The 20,957-nt window shown below is 37.1% G+C and overlaps 1 protein-coding gene across 4 annotated transcripts in view; it reads left to right on the top strand.

The window, feature by feature from the left end:
- LOC145518681 (uncharacterized) overlaps positions 1 to 18,278 on the top strand; it is a 188,955-nt gene extending 170,677 nt beyond the window's left edge. For all 4 annotated transcript variants that reach the window (XR_014063139.1, XR_014063137.1, XR_014063143.1 and 1 more), the window contains one exon: positions 18,152 to 18,278. The gene's annotated coding sequence lies outside the window, so the exon portion shown is untranslated. The remainder of the gene's footprint in view (positions 1 to 18,151) is intronic.
- Positions 18,279 to 20,957: the final 2,679 nt, after the last annotated feature.

Below are 20,957 nucleotides of genomic sequence, written 5' to 3'. Positions count from 1 at the left end.
GGCTATTACCAAAAATACAAAGGAGACGTGTTGGTGAAGATATGGAGAAAAGGGATGTTTTGTACACTGTTGATGTGAATGCAAATAGTTGCAGCCACTTGGAAAACAAAACATCCAGGCTTCTCAAAAAATTAAAAATAAAACTATCAAATAATCCAGCAAATCCCAGAGGTGCTTCTTTTGAAGTTACATTCACACAAAGCACAATAAGACAGGATTTTTACTTGGACTGGGGGAGGGGAGAGGAAGCATTTTAAACCTCTTTGAGACATCTCTTGGCTTCCCTATTGATTAAGACTAGTTATTCTTGCAACCTGTTTTTAGAATATTTTAGCATTCTTATTTTTTTTGTACAGAATCGATGTAAAGAATCAAAACTTTAAAAAAGTAATATTTTAACTAGTTTGCATTCAAGTCCTTTTAAAATGGACATTTTTGTTAGAGATAATGTTAGGTGTATTTGTGAAGAACCCATGCTTCCCTGGTGGCTCAGCTGGTAAAGAACCCGCCTACCAATGCAGGAAACTCAAGAGACATGGGTTTGATCCAGGGGTTGGGAAGATCCCCTGTAGAAGGAAATGGCAACCCACTCAAGTATTCTTGACTGGAAAATTCCACTGACAGAGGAGCCTGGCAGGCTACAGTCCATGGGGTTACAAAGAGTCAGACACGACTGAGCGGGCATGCACAATAGGTGTATTTACCTTAGTCTTTCCATGGCTGTATGTTTCCTAATGCATTTACTCTTTCCTAGTAATACAGAATGAAGCTGTGTCACTTGAATAAGCAGTTTTGAGAAAGGAAAAAATATAAACTAATCATCACACTAACGTATCAAAGAAACCAGAAAAAAAAAAAAAACAACCTATGTTTACACCTGTTTTAAATCAATATCTTGCTCCAATCTGTGGATAGAAATTCAATGTGTATCTTTGTGAGGCTCATAAAGAACAGCTCTCCATTTAAAGGATCTAATGGCCTTGGAGCCCCTTGAGGAATCTAGATTAATGGAGGTTGCTCAGAGAATTGCAGAACATAGGAAATCCAGCTAGTGGATGTATAACACTTGGATCCAAAATGTTATCTCATGAGGCAAAAGCAAACAAAGAGAATATCTACAGATGTAATAAAATGCTGATGACGTCGGTTTTTCCTGTTGGGTTTTTGGCTTCACAGATACAGTGTGGGTTTATATAGAAGTACATCAATTCTATCAGCATAAAGGGTAGATTTTGGATAAACTGATGTTAATTGTCACTGTTCAGTACTTTTCATATTCCCTCCTGATCCTACAACTAATAATTATTCAAAACACTAAACTGGCTTCCTTCCAGGAAAGCCATCCCTGAGAGAATAGCTATTTACCTTTTTAGGTTTTAAATTATATGTGTTGACCTAAAACTTAGAATTAAAATACTACCAAAACAATTGCTGCAATTTTGTAATGTACAGCTCAGTTCACATCCTATTTGGTGGGTCGGGATTATTCTTGTAGGTTCCATCTAAAGAAAGAGGAATCCAAGGTGTATAAAAGTACTGAGATGCCAATGTCACCCATAATAGTTGGAAGGACTATGATGGCAACCAGTGATTCTCTAAGGAAACTGAGGTCTCTCTGCCTGAACCAAGTTTGACCAGCTCCAGTGAACTCATTTCTTCTAACTCTACTGATAGATGTTGTTTGGATGTACTGGAGATGAAATTTGTCTTTGGAATATTTGTTATTTATTACAAAAAATTTGATGAGCAAATTTATAGTTAACACAATATTTTGGAGACAAAAATAATGAGTGATTATTTTGAGCTACTCAACTAAGTGTTAAGATAGGAAAACTAATTAGCATATAATATTGAACTGAGTGCTGTCAATTCAAACCATTCTTATCTAAAGGCTAGTTGGAAGCCTTCCCTACTTGCCCGTAGCAAAGATCTGTCACCATTTCTTAGTTGTTACTTAATACTGCCATTCTAGAGAGTCAAGGGCCTGCTTGTCTTAGATGAGTTCAGATTTTTAAATTTCATATACCAGCAGAAGTTCACAGAAAATGGAAATTTATAGAGCATTTTTATTGTGTCAAGTAGGGCTTTAAAAACAGTTACCATTTGCAGTCACCTTCATTTCAAAAAAGAGAATTTTAGCCATAAATAAAAATTGCTCTCAGAATCAAAAGATGGCCACTGAAATGGAGTAAATTCAGCATTATAAAAACCTGTGTTTTCTCCTTTTGGTTTTTATCTTTTCATTTTGCAAAAAAAGCAGTGTTAATTTTGTCATGTGCTGGCATTGGCTTGAGAACCAGTGTCTGATGCCTGTGCCTGAGAATTATAAGCAATGTGACCAGGACATTCTCTCATAGGCTAAATGAAGAACAATGAAAATCATGTATATCCTGTCTTAAAGATAACCTAGAGGGAGCCAAAAGAGCCTCTTTAACTGGCCAACATCAGAACAGACAGAAAAATAAATCTATTTACAAGGAGAAACTGGCTGAGAAGTAAAATACCAGTGCTTTGTAAAAACAGTGATCAAGGTGAGCAAATTTCAATCTTAAATGAGACATAAAGAGGATAGCAAATCAACTGATTTGTTTAATTAGAAACAACAGCTCTCAATGAGAAGCCAAGAGGTTAACTTTTAAAAATAAATGGTTCAATTTATGATAAGTCCTAGAAGTTGTAGACTAAAAACAAATTATTATCCAAAAGACATGTGCTTGGAAGGACCGTTTATCTTCATAGTCATCTCTGTGTGAGCTGTTGGGATCATGAAAGCTAGACTTTCTGCCTTGTTTTAGCTGCTTGACACAAGGTTTTGTTGTCAGTTGTAGGAACACTAATATAAACAGCAGAATTTGTGTGTGGTGTTGGTACACATAGATCATAATTGAGGGCCATGAGAAATGTGCAGCTGCTCTTTCATTGCACCAGAAAGCAAATGTTTCTGCTGTGTTACAAGTCTGTGTGCTTATACCTTCCTAACTTTCTCCTTTCAGAATAATTTCCCCAGAGTCAAATCCCAGCCAAGTGCAGCCTTTACATATCAAGGTGGGCAGAAATGCTAGCTTGAGGCTTTTTCTGAAGTTGTAAAAGGGTGACGGGTACTTTATTGGTTGGCTCAAGGATGAAATTGTGGAGGTTTCCATATCAAAACAGCTGTACTTAAATTTTCCATCCCAAAACACCTCCCTGTTTATTCAAAATCAGGGTATAATTGGAAAAGCAGTTTCATAAGTTTCTGGCTTTTTCAAAGAAAACAAAGTTGTTTCAAAACACGCAAATTATATTGGTCATTGTTCACTTGTCTTTTTTCCATAGTAGTATTTGGGCATTCTTTCATGCCCTGCTTGGTTGTCTTTTTAATTTTATTTCTGGCTGTACTAGGTCTTCGTTGCTGCTCAGGCTTTTCCCTAGTTGTGATGTGTGGGCTTTTCATTGCGGTGGCTTCCTTTGTTGCAGAGCACAAGCTCTAGGGCATGGGAACTTCAATAGTTGCTACCCCTGGGCTCTAGAGTACAAGTTTAGTAGTTGTGGCACATGGGCGTAGTTGCTCTGCGGTATATGGGATCTTCCAGGATCAGGGATGGAACCTGTGTCTCCTGCATTGGCAGGTGGATTCTTTACCACTGAGCCACCAGGGAAGCCCCTGCTTGGTTGGTTATGATTGGTATCTACATCTGTTTTTGTTTCAGTTCTAACATGTCCTTTTACTCCAGTAAGAACATTATTTACTGCGCCAGAGATGACAAAGGGAACCCTCATTATCTATGCAATCAAATGAAAATACAGCAAAACAGAATGGATTTTCATGGATAAAATACGCATAGTTGAACACAGTACATTTTATCACTAAGATAAATATTACCATCTTTTCCTGATTGTTGCTCTGCAATTCTTATGAAAAACACAATCAATATAAAGAAAAAAAATCAATTCTCTTTCCATAATAGTGAATATATATGTCAGATTCCCTAAGAACTGTTAATGGCTTTTATTAGTAATTTTTTTATCCCAGATGTAATTACATTAAGTAATTCAGTTTCCAGAGGAGTTTGAATAATTAAAAAGCACCTGCTGATTTTCTCTAGTAGAGTAAAAAAGTATTTTAATAAAACACAAACAGCAGAAACTGAAGAAGACTTAAGTAAAGGATCACTTTAACCAATTTATTAATTTCCAAATTTCAAGCTTATCATTGCATTTATACCAAGACATCTACCCATTAGAGGGATGATGTTAGTGAGAAATCAGCTATATTGTTGTTTGTGTGTAGGTATCTTAATGATGAATGTTTCCTTCCTGTTTTGATCTGGCTTGTTCAATTTTCATACAGAAGACAGGAACTCTGGCTGACTCTCTGAATTACCTATGGAATTGGAGTGCAGGCTAACATGCTTAAATGATATCCACAGATAGTCTTGGGATGTTTTAGCTTTCATCTCTCCAACCTCCTCATAGCTCCAAATTATTTCAAAATCACCCAGATGCAGGAAAATGTGCTAGTGAGTTGTTTCTTTTTTTCTCTCCCCATCTCTTACTTTGGCTGGTTACATAAGTCAGGGAAAATGCAATGGTCAGTGTGCAGGCATGAGGAAAGAGACATTGAGTTTAACTTCTCATCAGTAAGTAAGGTTGTCTGAATTTGCCATGTTCTTTTCCTGGCAAAGCATTTCTTCAGCCTCAAGATGTTCTAACCTACGTACTGATGAGACTGGTCCTGACCCTTTTCTGTGCCTAAAAGATGCCCAGAACCTGACTGAGACAAACCCTGACTAGTGCAGAAGTTCTTCCCATGAAGAGCGTTCTATGTGGGGTTAGAGATGGCTGGCTGGCTAAGAAGAAACCCTTTGCTTTAAAATTCCAGTGTATCTCCTGCTGTTTTCTTTTTTAATGTTTAGACTATCCTGTAAGTAGGCATTATTTTTATTTATTGTGAAAAACAAGTGGCAGTTCCACACCAAGAATCCTTCAATTCATTTCGTTGTATATAATGTATAAATTTACTTATAGTCTCACTTTTCATCATTAAGAATCATTCTAATTTCTCTGGCTTGAGGGAAAAATAAAGACTGGCCATCCAAGATTTAAGCCTTCAGTTATCTAAAACACCAGGAGGTGCTATAAGATAACATTAAGGAACATGACTCCCCCACCTCCTCGTATTATAGGTATGAAATTCTAGTTACACAAAGTTTTAACAAAACTGTTTTCTCTGAGAAGGTCTTAAATGTCCAGATTCTAAGGTAATAGACCATTCCCTGGATCTAAAGGACTCTTTTAAGGGAGGATGGTAGCCTTGTCAAGGCTTCATGGACATTAATAAAGATTTGCAGAAATATTTTCTACGTTCCTAATGGCAGGAACTATTTGTGGAAGGATAGTAATTAAAAACTATCGATAAAGGTTTTGTGTGTGTAACACAGTTTAAAACGCAATCATAAAACCAGGTGAGGCTACCAAAGGAAATTCTGGAGCTGGTGTGTAACTCTTGCCTGGGTGGGTATTTACTCTTCCAACCACATATCAGCTATATTTATGAAGACAACCATTTCAGTTACATAGTTACAGAGAAATTTATTTGTATTTTTCTAGTGAATCAATTGGAGAAGGCAATGGCAACCCACTCCAGTGTTCTTGCCTGGAGAATCCCAGGGACGGGGGAAGCCTGGTGGGCTGCTGTCTATGGGGTCGCACAGAGTCAGACACGATTGAAGCAACTTAGCAGCAGCAGCAGCAGTGAATCAATAGCATCATATCTTTGGGAAGTTTCTAATAATCATTTTTTAAGAATTATCAGCTTCAGTGAGACATAATGTATTTGAAATGAAACTAAACAATTTAAAATGTACAATTTGATGAATTTTGACAAATGTATACATGGTCATGTAACCACTGCCAAAATGATGATGTAGAACAGTTTTTTGCCTTTTTCTCTGACTTCTGCTCTTTTAGAAGTTGATGTGTAGTTGATTTATAATCTTATAATATAAGTTTCAGGTGTACAACATAGTGATTCATAATCTTAAAGATTATACTCATGTATGATTATTATAAAGTATTGGCCATATTCCCTGTATAATATTTCCATCCACTGCCCTCCCCCATTCCAATTTCCTTCATGCTCACTTTCAATTAATATCACACCACTACCTGGATCCTGGTAATTACTGATCTGTTTTCTGTGACTATACTTTCACCTTTTCTAGAATTTTACATTAGTTTTACATTAGCCTTTTGTGGCTAACATTTCTTATGTCTCATAAATTTTTTTTGAGATTCATCCGTGCTGCATGTCGGAGAAGGCACTGGTGACCCACTCCAGTACTCTTGCCTGGAAAACCCCATGGACGGAGGAGCCTGGTGGGCTGCAGCCCATGGGGTCGTAAAGAGTCAACACGACTGAGCGACTTCACTTTCACTTTTCACTTTCATGCACTGGAGAAGGAAATGGCAACCCACTCCAGTGTTCTTGCCTGGAGAATCCCAGGGATGGGGGAGCCTGGTGGGCTGCCGTCTATGGGGTCGCACAGAGTCGGACATGACTGACGTGACTTAGCAGCAGCAGCAGCATGCTGCATGTATTAGTAGTTTATTCCTTTTTATTACATGGTTATATGTCAACATGATTTATATTCACGATTTGATGGACATTTGGGTTCTTTTCAGTTTCGGGAGGTTATGAATAAAGCTGTGGTAAAGATTCTTGTGCAAGTCTTTGTACTGACATATGCTTTTCCTTCTCTCTTGGGTGAATACTGGGAATGGAATGGCTAGTATGTATGTGTGTACACACACATATATATATATAATATAGCTTTTTAAAAAATTATTTATTTTTTAAATTGAAGGATAATTGCTAAACTGAATTGCATTGGTTTTTGCCAAACATCAATATGAATAAACCATATATATATACTTTAAAAAAATTGCAACAGTATTTGCCAAACTGGTTGTACCATCTTACATTACCACCAGTAGTGTACGAAAGTTCCAAATCTTCCACTCTTCGCCAGCACTTGGTATTGTTGGTCTTTTAAATTTTAGTCATTTGTAGTGGCTTTAATTTGCATTTCCTTAATGAATGATGATACTGAGTAAATTCATGATTTTACTAGACATTCATACATCTTCTTTTGAAAAGTTTTCATTCAAATGTTTTGCAATTTTTACTAGGATTGTGTTTTCTTATTGTTGAGTTTAGGGAGTTCTTTATATGTAAAGATATAGATCCTTATGAGATTTATGCTTTGCAATTATTTTCTCCCAGTCTGTGGCTTACCATCTCATTTATTTATTTTCTTTATGAGCAGAAGTTGTTAGTTTTGACAAAGTATTCTTTATCAACTTTTTTTCCTTTATGAGTCCTACTTTCTCTGAGCTCTGGAGTTTCCTCTCTTGTACTATTCTGTACTTAAGGAGCATCCTTTCCGGACCTTCAGCATTTTCTTCTCCAGTACCCTTCTACTCGAGCCACTTTAATATCCCCAGAGTCTCAGTTCCGTCTCTACACAGGTTGTCCACCAGGCTCTGTTTGGGTTCCTCTTCTCTGTTCTGCGGCCTGGAAATTCCCTTCCCTTAAGGAAATAAATCTGGGACAATCAAATGAATTACCTGATTTACTTTTTATCTCTCTAAAATCACTGTCTTTTTTTGCTTGATGTCCAATATCTTGAAAACCATTGTTCCATATATTTTTGTTATTGTTATTTCAAGTCGGAGGTTGAAGGGTGAATTTGGTCCCCTCTTACTAGAAGTAGAAGCAGTTCCCTTACTCTTCTATTTTTGGATATTTTTAATCAAGATATAGTTAGCATATAACATAGTTTCAAGTGTACAACACAGTGGTTTGTTATTTGCATATATTGCAATCTTTAAAATTTTTGGACATCACTTCTTGGTCTCTGGCTTTAGTTTAGATATGTTTATTTTCTCTCTCACCAGAGGTCAGGTACTCTATTTAGTTCACTTTTTGTTAAACATGAGTGAATGAATGAATACATAAATTAAAGGTATGATCTAAAGGAGATGAATGCAATGAACATGGAAATCTTGAAGCTTCTTATAATCAACTATATAGTTATCTTTATTTAAAATTTTTCTGTGTTCATTATCAGTAGATCTTTTCTAAAGATCTGGAAGCTTCTAATTGATCATTGTTCACTGTTTCTAGTGATATGGGAAGGGTTCTTTCTCCTCAGAAGAAGAGAAAGTAGAACATTTTAACCTTTTTTTGAAGTGTCAAGGCAATTTTGTTTACACTGTAAAGTCAATGAAAATATTTAAGCTTTTCACTTCTGGAAAATATTAAATATGTAAAATTGAAAATTTTAAATTTATTCCTGGGTAGTTTGGTTTTTCCAGTAGTCATGTATGGATGTGAGAGTTGGACTATAAAGAAAGCTGAGCACTGAAGAATTGATGCTTTTGAACTGTGGTGTTAGAGAAGACTCTTGAGAGTCCTTTGGACTGCAAGGAGATCAAACCAGTCCATCCTAAAGGAAATCAGTTCTGAATATTCATTGGAAGGACTGATGTTGAAGCTGAAACTCCAATACTTTGGCCACCTAATGTGAGGAACTGACTCATTTGAAAAGATCCTGATGCTGGGAACGATTGAAGGCGGGAGGAGAAGGGGACAACAGAGGATGAGATGGTTGGATGGCATCACCAACTCAATGGACATGAGTTTGGGTAAACTCCGGGAGTTGGTAATGGATAGGGAGGGAGGCCTGGCGCCCTGCAGTGCATGGGGTTGCAAAGAGTTGGATACGACTGAATGAACTGAACTGAGTTTGATAACAAATATGAGAATTATATAATTTAAATCTAAACTCTTGGTATTTCTTTCTTTCTTTGGCAGTTACAAAAGGGCCGTAACTTCTGTTAAGTATACAAATCCCTTTTGAAAATTACTAAATCAATAATGTTCACAAGTTATCCAATTTCTCATTACTTTTAGTTGTCAGTATAAGAAATCCCATTTGATTTATCGTGTTACAATATCTGCAACTCTAATAGTTCAGTTCTGAAAAAATTTTGTTTTATTTAAAAATATTGGCATAAAGTAAAATTTCAAACAATATAAAATTCTCCCTTTCAGTTTATATATCTGTCTGTGTCTAACTTTTGGAAAATTTATAGACGTGTATTATATTCACTGGAACTTCCTTTTTCATTAGCATATCTTGAAGATACGTCTTTGTTAACTTTTACATTTCTAACTCTTTTAAATAGCACAAAATATTACTTTATTTGCATGTATTGTAATTAATAGGACTTCCCTGGTGGCTCAGATGGTAAAGAATCTGCCTGAAATGCAAGAGAGCAGGGTTCAGTCTCTGGGTGGGGAAGATCCCCTGGAGAAGGAAATGGCAACCCACTCCAGTATTCTTGCGTGGAGAATCCCATGAACACAGGAGCCTGGTGGGCTACAGTCCATGGGGTCACAAAGAGCCTTACAATCAGTGGTCTGTTGAAATTTTAACTAGAATTCTTTGTTCAGCTAAAAGTGTTAGTAAGAGCTACACTTATTTTATAGTTGATATTTAACATCTGTGAACTCTTTTGAGTGTGTTGTATTTACTGAATTTTCTGGAATTTTTGGACCATTTCATTTGGCACATTTAGATCAAAATTTTTGGCCAAGACAAAGTGTGGAGGTTTTAAAATGTCCACAAAAGCAGCCTCTACAGCAGCTTCTCTTGGCAGAGCACAGCCCAGACCCAAGCCAATAGAGGCCAGGAGGTGTCAGCATCCTTTCTGTGGATGTTTCAGAGGAAGGCTGTAACTCACATTTGGAATGTGCAATTCAGTAGTCTGGCATAAATGAATACCACAGATAGTGATCATACATTACACACATTTTTGGATTCATATTCGCCCACGTTTGTGAATTTCAGGTTTTTTTAAAATTGGTATCTAGCCTGTGAAATGAGGCATAATGTTTTCAAAGCGGGGTTTAGGATTACTACGAAATTTATGATACTGTTTTGCAATGAGCTTGATCAAAGAAATTTTTTGAAAAAAAATAGAGAGGAAAGAAAGAAAGAGAGAGGAAAGGGAAAAAATAGAGATGAAAGGAAAAATAATACAAATGTGCCACACATTTAATACTTTTTCTCCTAGGAGCTAAAAGTGCTTCCTTAGATATTATCAGGTTATATGTCATTACAACCATGGAAGAAAGATTAAGGAAAGAATCACAGACATCTCTGGGCTCCCCATTCTACTCCAGGAGGAAAGAAGGGGCAACTAACATTTGCTGCTCAAATTTCTTAGCAAAGTCACTTATCATACATTGTTTCCCTTAATCTTCAGAACAACAGTGTGAAGGAGGTGTGAATTGGACCTGAGATTCAATGATGCTGGAGTTTGAACAAGGCCAAATAAACTATCAATAAAGTCATGGTTTGAACCCAGATCCAGCTTGTGCCAAATCCTGTGCTTATTTCTACAGAAGGAAAGCTTTTCCCGCATAGGATACTTCGTGTGTGTGTGTGTGTGTCTATCTGTCGTTTGCATTGCTTCCACATAATCTTTGTTTTTCTGTTGAGGTTATTGATAGAAATGAGGAGAACATAACAAGTTTAAGAAAATTTTTATTTTACTCTTAAATTCAAATAATAAAATCCCATTTAAGAAATGTAATTTAAAATGTCCAGCTTTTAAATGTAAGTTTACAGTTGTCTATTTCTTTGAACCTCTTTAAGTTAAGTCCTGGTATTAAAAATTCTTAAAACTAGACAATTACCTTTTCTTATTATGTGGAAGGATTCTCTCCTCTTCCCAAAAGCAAACACATCTTAGCCATTATTTTTCCTTAATAAAGTCTCCTCTAGGATAGCCACTTATGAGTCTCAATTGAAGCAACCTTTCTCAATGCCTGCAACATAAGTGCATAATACTTTATATTGTTTTTCTGGCTTATTTAAGTAAATAACAGCAGTTGTTCCCTGGTCCACTCATTCATTAAAAACTGACTTGTTAATAGAAAACTCTTTGAATATTTAGAGCAGTTTTCATCTTCTTAATGTAAGTCAGGTATTAGTACGTCCTCATTGTTGTTCTTTAGTCATTAAGTCGTGTCTGACTCTTTGAGACTGCATGGACTGTAGCTTACCAGGTCCCTCTGTCCATGGGATTTCCCAGGCAAGAATACTGGAGTGGATTGTCATTTCTTTCTCTAGGGAATCTTCCCACCCAGGGATCGAACCTGTATCTCTTATGTTTCCTGTGTTGGCAGGTAGATTCTTTACAACTGAGCTACCTGGGAAGCCCAATATGTCCTTACAAAGCTCCATTAAGAGACAGCTGTGTCATGGACAAGAGCATGGACTTTGGAATGAATGCCTGGGTTGGAATCCAAGCTCTGTCCCTTACTAGTGGTGTGAAACTGAGCCAAGTTCCTCACTCTCTCTGTAAGTGGTAATCTCGTCTGGAAAATGGCAATTAACTAGCCTGTCCCTTTTCTGGTTGTTGTGAGGATTAAATGAGCTGATACATGTAGAGCAATTAGAATGCAGCACTGGACACCCTTATTATTTAAGGTTGGCAAATAAGCTTTAAAACCAAACTCCAGCAAAATTTATCCCATGGTATTTAATATTTTTGCCATTAGAAAGGACACTAAGAAGCAATTTAGTTTAATAGTTAACAGAAAAAAAAAATCATGCTAAAGTCATCCCTGTTTAATGCTGTAGTATGTAGATTTAAATCATACTTGATGTTGTGGCATCCTCCCAATTGTTGTAGGAAATTGTTTAATTAAAACATTTTTCCTCCGGCAGTATAAAAAGACATGAATAATAAAATACTGAAAGTATAAGTATATAGGTATCATTACCATAGCATCTATATTATTATTTATAATTTTACTAATACTACGCATTTTTTTAAAAAAAGGCAAATTTCTAAGATAATTATATATAATACATTTATCTTCATTGCCAATTTCTGTCTCACAGATTTCCCTTTTCTGTGCATTTCTTGTAGATGGAATCATGCAATATATGGTCTTTCCCACATGGCTCTCTTGACCAAGCATGGTATTTTTGAGGCTCATCCATGTTGTAGCAATAACACCACTTCGTCCCTCTTTATAGCTGAATAACATGCTCTCTTGTATGAATAGATTCCAATTTGTTTGACCATTCACTAGTTGATGGACATTGGGTTGTTTATACTTTGTATTTAATAAAAATAATGCTGTCATGAGTAATCATTTGCAAACCTTTGTGGGAACATATATTTTCAATTCTTTTGGGTAAATTCCTAGGGGTATAATTGCAGGGCCATAACTTTTGTCACATGATCTATAGAACAAGATTTTGGAAAAAAAATTTAGGACCTCATAATGCTTTTCATGGGCTTGGGACAATAAAGGACAGAAATGGTACGGACCTAACAGAAGCAGAAGATATTAAGAAGAGATGGCAAGAATACACAGAAGAACTATACAAAAAAGATCTTCAATATCCAGATGATCATGATGTGATCACTCGCCTAGAGCCAGACATCCTGGAATGCGAAGTCAAGTGGGCCTTAGGAAGCATCACTATGAACAAAGCTAGTGGAGGTGATGGAATTCCAGTTGAGCTATTTCAAATCCTAAAAGATGATGCTGTGAAAGTGCTGCACTCAATATGCCAGCAAATCAGGAAAACTCAGCAGTGGCCACAGGACTGGAAAAGGTCAGTTTTCATCCCAAACCCAAAGAAAGGCAATGCCAAAGAATGCTCAAAGTACCGCATAATTGCACTCACCTCACACACTAGTAAAGTGATGCTCAAAATTCTCCAAGCCAGGCTTCAATACTATGTGAACCATGAACTTCCAGATGTTCAAGCTGGATTAAGAAAAGGCAGAGGAACCAGAGATCAAATTGCCAACACCCGCTGGATCATCAAAAAAACAAGAGAGTTCCAGAACAACATCTATTTCTGCTTTATTGACTATGCCAAAGCGTTTGACTGTGTGGATCACAACAAACTGTGGAAACTTCTTCAAGAGATGGGAATACCAGACCACCTAACCCGCCTCCTGAGAAATCTGTATGCAGGTCAAGAAGCAACAGTTAGAACTGGACATGGGACAACAGACTGGTTTCAAATAGGGAAAGGAGTACATCAAGGCTGTATATTGTCACCCTGCTTATTTAAGCTATATGCAGAGTACATCATGTGAAATGCTGGACTGGATGAAGCACAAGCTGGAATCATGATTGCCAGGAGAAATATCAATCACCTCATATATGCAGATGACACCACTCTTATGGCAGAAAGCAAAGAACTAAAGAGCCTCTTGATGAGAGTGAAAGAGGAGAGTGAAGAAACCAGCTTAACACTCAACATTCAGAAAACTCAGATCATGGCATCTGGTCCCATCACTTCATGGCAAGGTTTAGGTTTAGTTGTTCAGTTGTGTCTGACTCTTGTGAACCCATCGACTGTAGCCCTCCAGGCTCCTCTGTCCATGGAATTCTCCAGGCAAGAATACTGGAGTGTGTTGCCATTTCCTTCTCCAACTTAATGGCAAATCGATGGGGAAACAATGGGAACAGTGACAGACTTTATCCTTTTGGACTCCAAAATCACTGCAGATGGTGACTGTAGCCATGAAATTAAAAGACGCTTGCTCCTTGGAAGAAAAGTTATGACCAACCTAGATAGCATATTAGAAAGCAGAGGCATAACTTTGTCAACAAAGGTCCGTCTAGTCAAAGCTATTGTTTTTTCAGTAGTTATGTACGGATGTGAGAGTTGGACTGTAAAGAAAGCTGAGCGCCGAAGAATTGATGCTTTTGAAGTGTGGTGTTGGAGAAGACTCTTGAGCGTCCTTTGGACTGCAAGGAGATCCAACCAGTCCATCCTAAAGGAAATCACTCCAGAATTTTCATTGGAAGGACTGATGCTGAAGCTGAAACTCCAGTACTTTGGCCACCTCATGCGAAGAGCTGACTCATTTGAAAAGACCCTAATGCTGGGACAGATTGAAGGCAGGAGGTGAAGGGGATGACAGTGGATGAATTGGTTGGATGGCATCACTGACTCAATGTACATGAGCTTGAGTAGGCTCCGGGAGTTGGTGATGGACAGGGAAGCCTGGCGTGCTGCAGTCCATGGGGTCGCAAAGAGTGGGACATGACTGAGTGACTGAACTGACTGACTAATGCTCTTCCTAAATAATATTTATTAAACTCTATTTATTCAATTTGTGCATTTAAGCAAAAACAGTGGATGATGGATGGCTTATTTTATTTTATATAAAAAGGAATATTGCAAATATAAAAGAAAAGCATACCTTGAAATTTAAGGGACATGCGTGCATGCATGTTAAGTCACTTCAGTCATGCCCGACTCTGCGACCCTATGAACTGTAGCTCACCAGACTCCTCTGTCCATGGAATTTTCCAGGCAAGAATACTGGAATTGGTTGCCATGCCCTCCTCCAGGGGATCTTCCCTACCCAGGTACTGATCCCAGGTCTCTTTTGTCTCCTGCATTAGCAGGTTGGTTCTTGACTACTAGTGCCACCTGGGCAGCCCCAAATTTAAGGGACATATATTATCAACTCTCCTCCATTACTGTATAAAGTGCAGCTCTAGGTATTGAACACTTAATATCTCCCAACATTGTATACTTACAGGAATACTTGAACCCCTGTTAAATGAAAGTAAGTCTTTAAAATTCAAATTTATGCATACAATTATCATATACCTTAAGGAAGTAAAATTTAGAAGTAATTTTATACACTTAATTATAAAACATTTCTCAAGGGCAAAAACATAAAACTAATCAGTATATATTGATGTACAAATAGATGATTTGTAGCAAATAAAGTAAGAAACTGTGCTCAGGAAGCATCCATTGCTTCTATAATAATGAACTGCAAGAATTTTAGCATTTTCATGGCCAAGTGAAGAGTTCATTTATCTGAATAAGGAGAATCAGGATCATAATTGGGTTTTCAGAAAAAGAACCCCACCCTTCCAAGCTTTATCACATTACTAAATTTCTCTAGGAATTAAGTTCAAAATGTCCAGAATGGTTTTCAACTCATATGCTATGTATATGACTTTTCTTATCACTTTAACATTTATTTCCTTATTTGTGGAATTCTAGGACAAAATCTTTTAGTGAAGATTAGAAGTACAATTTTCAGAATAAATATAAAAAGAATGTAGACATGTATTTCGCTTGCCATCCTCCTAGATGGAAATTGATTAAAAATGGTACATGAAGGACTAGCATAAATTAATGAATGATAGATGCCTCATGGGTCCCAGGGAAAGTAGTCAAGGTTGTTGGTGTACATTCTTGAATGCTTTAGTTTGGTTTTATGGAGGGCAGCCATATTATCCCTGGGCCCTACTTCTAGATAACATTATCAGACAGAGAATGACAGCAGCTGAAGCTGGGGGTGCAACTCAGTGTGGTGTTTCTTATGTTCTAAACTTCAGGTATGAAAGCCTGGGCTATTCACAGACCAAATGTAAGTAGGTCACAATTCTTTATAATAGGAAGCTTTTTAACAAACCTCACTTTTTTTTTTTTTTTTTGATGTCCAGATGTTACATATACATTTTTCAGCGCAGGAAGCTTTAAAAACTTTACACATACACATGATGAATTACGTGAATATCTAAACTAGGACACAAAATTGGGAGAATTTATAAGTCAACTTCTGCATGGAAAAACTAACCAGCAAAACTGGGTAGCTATGGCTTTTTGAGTAATTACCACGTGCTAAGCACTGTTCTAATTGCTTTATATGTATTAACACATTTAATCTTCATGACTTTATGAAAATGAAGTGAAGTGAAGTCGCTCAGTCGTGTCCGACTCTTTGTGACCTCATGGACTGTAGCCTATGACGCTCCTCCATCCATGGGATTTTCCAGGCAAGAGTACTGGAGTGGGTTGCCCTTTCCTTCTCCAGAGGATCTTCCTGACCCAGGGATCGAACCTGGGTCTCCCGCATTGTACGCAGACGCTTTACTGTGAAGTAGGTATAATTATGATCATCTCATTTATTAGGTGAGGAAACTGAGCCACAGAAAGTTAGGTTAGTGGCTTGTTTACCTAATGGCAACATCACACAGATAGGAAATGATGAAGTCAAGCTTTAACCTACGGTACTCTGGCTCCTGAGCCCAAGTTCAGAACCAACATGCCATGTCATCCTCTGTAATAGTTATGTAGGGAATCCTCTGGTAGTCCAATGATTAAGAATCTGTGCATCCACTGCGGGGGGATGGGTTCGATCCCTGGTCACAGAACTAAGATTCCACAGGCTGTGTGTGCAGTCCTCCCCACAAAATAGAAAAAAATTATGTAGTTACTTATTCATATGAAGTAAGATATACCCAGCTGATGATTGCCTTTTTTTTAACTATGTACTGCAATAAAATCTTTAAGATTTGTTTATTTTTACTGAGAATTCATAATTATTTGAAAAAAATTTAATGAAATTTAATACTGTCAATAACTATTTCGAGAAGAAGCTATTTTGTAATTCTTTTGAAAAGAGAAATCATGCTTCTGTATAAAATATCCTCTTAATCAAAAATGTTTTCTATGGTCATGATTACTATTCTTACTTTCCGTCATTCTGTCTCGGTGACTGTTGTCAATGTGCCTGGTTGAGAGTCAAGGAAATTTTTGAGATGCTCTCCCTCTTAGGAGTCCACACGGCATCTGAACAAGCCTATCTCATCAATGCCAAGACTGAATCAACTAATTATTCATAAGACATAAAGTATAGTCTGAGCTTCCCTAGTGGCTCAGTCAGTATAGAATCTGCCTGCAATGCAGGAGACTGAGCTTTGATCTCTGGGTGGGGAAGATCCCCTGGAGGAGAGAATGGTTACCCATTCTAGTATTCTTTTCTGGAGAATTCCATAGACAGAGGGGTCTGATGGGCCATGGTATAATTAGGGAAATATCTTACTATATTTAGACAGTTGGCCTTTTCAAACCATGTTTTAAATTAAATATTTTGATATTGATGTTGAGGTATTTTAATGCCAACATTTATTTTGATAGAAGCAGCATTTAATGAATGAAAAAGCATACATATCTGAGAGACATATAACGAACATGATGTGGAAGACTCGCAGTTGACACCACAGATATTCAGAACTGGGTCTTAAGCTAGATGGAAGGTATAGCACTTTGGAGGGAATTATGTAGCAAACTTTGCTTTAATATGTCCAAGTTAATTCACAAGGTTGCTGGGGGGAAATTTATAAATTATTTCAGTAAACAAACTTATTTTTGAACACCCTCAAGCTGGAGAAAAAAGCAACTGTTTACCTGCAAATAATTGATATGCTAATTTTGGATAATTCTTCTCTAGGCATTAAGCCAAATCCCCTATGCACCACTATTATGATAGTTCTTTGATTAGTTTGAATTGTCTCAGTCACTTGAAACTTTTTCAAAGATCATATTTCGCTGAAAATATCTCATAATTTAACATTTCCACTCTTTCTGGCTATTCTTTCCTTGGTTACTCCAAGGAGTTACTCCTCTCATTAACCTATATTAACACTTTAAAGGGTACATATTTTCTATTCCTATCTGTAATTCTGTGAAAATAAAGCAGTTGTTTAATGGTTAGTAGTATGACTGCAAAAGTATTAGTATATCCCCACTGAAATATTAACATAATTTAGTGTACATTCAATAAAATTAGAGTAGCCAGTAAGGAATAGGATTCTTACTTACATTTTGAACTGATGGTTACAAAGGGCTTTGCTACATGTTTTGTAAACACAAACTCCACAATGATTTAAACAGTTTTAAAATTCTGTAGATAATATAAGCTACTCAATTTTAAGTTTTTATTCTTAAAATCCTACCTTTTTGGTTAGTTGAAAAATAAGAACTGAATATTTGTGTCCACTCCTAAATTCCTATTTTGAAGCCCTAATACCAGTGTAATGATATTTGGAGATGGATTCTTTAGACAGTATTGGGTTGGCCAAAAAGTTTGTATGGGTTTTTCCAAGTTACAGAAAAATCTGAACAAACTCTGACCAAACCAATAATTATATTGTGAGGGTAAAGCCCTCATGGTGGGATTAACACTTTTTTAGAAGATATATCAAAGAGTTTGTTTTTAATATTATTTCTCTCTTTCTCCACCATATAAGGGTCCAAGGAGAAAATGGATGTCTGCAAACCAGAAAGAAGGCTCTCCCTAGAACCCAGCCATATTGGCACCCTGATCTTTGACTTCTGGCCTCCAGAACTGTAAGCAATAAATTTCTGTTTAAGCCACCTAGTTTGTGGTATTTGTTATAGCAGCCTGAGCCAACCAAGATAATCCATAAAGAAGGAAATATAATAATCTAATTTGTCCTGAATTCTATATAACATTAGCTATTGACCTATATTAATATGTAGTGAAGATATATAAGCAGAATGTACAATGCACAAGATATGCTTATACCAAGGAAAATAGGTAATAATGTTTATCTTAAATTACATAGATGGGCTTCCCTGGTGGCTCAGACAGTAAAGGATCCACCTACAATGCAGGAGTCCCAGGTTCAATCCCTGGGTTGGGAAGATCCCCTGGAGAAGAGAATGGAGACCCCTTCCAGTATTCTTGCCTGGGGAATCCCATTGAAGGGGAAAATGGTGGGCTACAATCCATGAGATGGTAAGAGTCGGACACGACTGAGCAACTAACATTTAAATTACACAGATGCATTTAGTCTCTTTTGGTTTTATAATTTGGCCTGTTTTGTTACCACACCTGTGAACTTCTTGTGTATTTCAAGTTTTACAACATGTAAATATGGACAACTGCTAATGGGATAGAGCTGAAATTGTGAGAAATACTCAATTATGGTAAAAGAATAAATAACATCACAAGTAATACTTTGGCTCTCTTTAAATTTTAGTGGAATTCGATGCCACATAAGCTAAGATGTACCAGAGAGAGGATGGATTATAAAGTAAATCTCAGGTTCTCCTCATCATTTCTTAGAAATCAAAATCAATTTAAGACATCAGTTTTCAATAGTATTCTCATGTATAAGTAGAACACAGTGATATGTAATATCTGGTGCAATAGAGATCCATGACTTCTAGCCTTCTGAGACATCTATCTTCATGAAAGAGATGAAGAACATCAGCTCGTGAGTTATGTAACCTTGAGACAATTTCCCATTTCTACTTACAAGTACAAATAAATGTCATAATACAGATCAACTATCATTTGTTATATACAAATATGTGGTTCTTTTTTTGACATTTTTCTGGATCTAGATAACTACAGGTGACATTTCTGAGAAATGAAGTGTCCTGAATTCAATAGAGAAAGTAGAAGAGTCTATATCTCCATTAACTCCTGAGAAGTTTCATCATTTGAGTTTTCTCCAGACAGCCTGATGATCTTTATTTTCCCTGAACTCACATGGACTGTGACAGTCGTTTGGCAATTAATTGTGCATGGAGTTAATATGTAGTCCATGTATGTTTCAGGACACTTGTGGGGCTAAACAGGGAGGTACTGTTGTTCTGGTTCCCTGGGAAACATACTCGGAAATGATGAGATTTACATGAAGGAAATTTATTTGGGAATGCTTTGGGGAAGAGTGGAAGTAAAGAAAGGAGAAAAAGGCAAAGGAAAAACTTGAACATCAATGCAGAGGCAGCTAGTCCTTCAGAGAAGGGCTGAAGCTGGGGAAGCAGACCTCTGCCTGAGGAAGATTTCCATGGTGTTCAGGGAGTCAGCCCACCAGCAGTCAGGGCTTCTGACAACTGATGAGACCAGAGCCTTGGTCCTGAAGCAGGCTCCCTGGGAGCTACACTCCAGCATTCCCTGCAGGAAGTAACAGAATGCAGAGATGAGTGGCATAGCATTGAGAGTTAGGTGGGCTGGTTTGAAACTGGTTTCTACCACACTAGACACCTTGAGAAAACTACTTAACTTCTCTGCTCCTGCTCATTCAGGATAAGAACTCTGCAGGCATCTCATGGGGTTATTGTGGAAATGGATGGATGAGTTAACACATGTAAAGCATACAGTGGTTCCTGAAATATCGTGAGCCCTTTGCAATTGTCAGCTATTATTATGAGACGTTGCTATAAAACAATGAAACTATTTTTAAAACTAACTTACCCGTATGAATATTTGTTCCTGTGTAGGTCAGAGGGGGCTATTAATAAATAAACTCCAACATCTCTAGTTGCTTAAAATAACCAGGATTTATTTCGTGGCCACACTACATCATAGGTTGGCTCTAGGACCCAAGCTGACAGAGGAGCCACTAGCTGGATCATTGCCAGTGTGGCAGAAAAAAAGAGATAGTATTTTAAATGCTGACTCTTAAAACTTCCACCTGGAAGTGATCCATGTCTCTTCCACTCATATTTCACTGGTAAAAATTAAACATGTGAGTACACATAACTCTAAAAGGTGGGAAGGGAGGTATAACCCCACCCTTTGCCTGGAAGGAAAACCTGAATGACTTCATAACAGCACTAATGACTATCAACAGTTTAATTTTTAAAATTACATGGCACTAGATACACTTATTAATTATAGACAACTTTTCTTGAACACTTACTGTGTGCCAGGTACTATGAAAAACAGCAATACTATGAAATAGACCCCTACTAATATCCCGGTATTGTACATTAAAAAAGTACTGAGACTTTTTTAGTGTCATCCTAAAAACTTAGAGAAACCCAATAAACAGCATGAATCTAGTTGGTGGCTAACGTGAGCTCAAACTCAGGTCTGTCTGACTGCAAAGCCCACGCTCATAACTAACACTCTATGTCCTCCTAAGAACTTCAGTGACACCAGTATAGCTCACAGTATCTTCCAAACACATGCTCTATTTTTTTTTTTTTAAAGAATTTCTGTTAGAAGCTATTATTTAGAGGGTCTTAACTCCCAAAGTGTATGAAGTCTCAACATTGTGAAAGATTTTTGCATGCTCC

Source organism: Giraffa tippelskirchi, chromosome 8 (assembly GCF_054371585.1).
Source record: "Giraffa tippelskirchi isolate mGirTip1 chromosome 8, T2T-mGirTip1v1.2.pri, whole genome shotgun sequence".
In the NCBI taxonomy this organism is placed as follows: domain Eukaryota; kingdom Metazoa; phylum Chordata; class Mammalia; order Artiodactyla; family Giraffidae; genus Giraffa; species Giraffa tippelskirchi.
The sequence above is the reverse complement of the archived record's forward strand: the minus strand, read 5'-3'. Positions and strand labels throughout refer to the sequence as shown.